Raw genomic sequence first — 1449 nt, forward strand, 5'->3', positions numbered from 1 at the left:
ATGGTAAGTTTATTATCATTGGGATATAAAATATTATATCTTGTTACACTTCAGTATAAATTACCCTTACATAACTTAAATACTTGTAAAGTATTTGACACATGAAAATAATATTAGATTTTGATAAAATTCGAATTATTTAAAAAACCTTAAAATCTAGGTATTATAAACCTTATTAAAACAGACACTTATTTTGTTCAGCTAATCCAAAAATGCAATACTATAATAATATACAGGACATTCCATTTAAYAAAASYCAACTTTGATACCTTTAGAGCTTTTGGGACACCCTGTACATTACAAAAATATTTTTAAAATGTGCGCTCGGTAGGCGTCGGACAATTTATAAAATAATACTTTTTAAAAATCAAACGGTTTAGCAGATTCCAGGCAATTTGGGTTTTGTCCCAAAATATCGTAAACAGACAGGTAGGCGAACTCTTTGGATAAAGTTCCGGCAAAATCTTACAATCTTTTCGGTAGCCCTTTTTGCGCCGATTGTAGATTAAAAAAAAATTAGAACCTCATTTTGCATATGAAATTATTTGGGGATAATAATAGAACAAAAGGCCGGTTAAAGTTTGTCACTACAGAAAATCTTCTCAAAATTGGTTAGTATTTGTGGACTTGGTAGCCTGAGGAAGATCTATTGAGTCCGGTCCGGAGCTGGCTGGATTTCTGGCCTTCTCTGAAGAAAATGTAGAATTTGAGGCATTTGGAGTAATTTTAAATTTTTCAAGCAGACATTTTTTTTTAAATATCTCATTTAAATTTTCGGGCAAACTTTGCAAACTGAAATAACACTGAAAATTCTTGATGCTCGTATATTTTTGCCAATTAACCCAAGCTGACGCTTTAATCAAATTTAATCAAGTCGATCAACTTTGAATCATAATTTCCCACTTAATTGTTCAGTTTTGACCCGTTTTCGTTCCGAACAGGTTGCGAACCGCAAGCATTTAACTTTTTTTTCAAAATTTATCGCAATTGAAATATATTTTATTCAATTTCTGCACCCCAATCTTTCAAAGTGGTGTTCCCATATCAGCAAACGGATGCTAGCGATCCAGAAAGAATAAATAGAAAAAGAAAAATAAACTGTGCAAGTTTACTTATATTCCTATCGTTAATGCAATATGAATTTTAAATGATTCTTTTTCATCAACAACTTTCACCGTTTTTTCTTCAATTCTTTTTGTCGATCTTTTTGCTTGCTGGGTCACATTTTGCCATTTTCTGCCGACACTTTTTTTAAATCAACAATAAATGTGCTTGCAAATGGCGATTTTTTGCAGCAAGATCTTCCAAGTCTCTTATGTTTGTAAAGCACAAAACAGCTAAACTTCTTGTTACTTATAGCACAATTAATGCTTTGCAATGTTAATTGGAATTTTTGGAAAAGCTTTATCAAATCCCAATTAAATCGACGTGGCATTTGCAAAGTCATTT

This window comes from Dendroctonus ponderosae, unplaced genomic scaffold (assembly GCF_020466585.1).
Source record: "Dendroctonus ponderosae isolate FM_Combo_2020 unplaced genomic scaffold, Dpon_F_20191213v2 Dpon_F_20191213_1, whole genome shotgun sequence".
Lineage (NCBI taxonomy): Eukaryota > Metazoa > Arthropoda > Insecta > Coleoptera > Curculionidae > Dendroctonus > Dendroctonus ponderosae.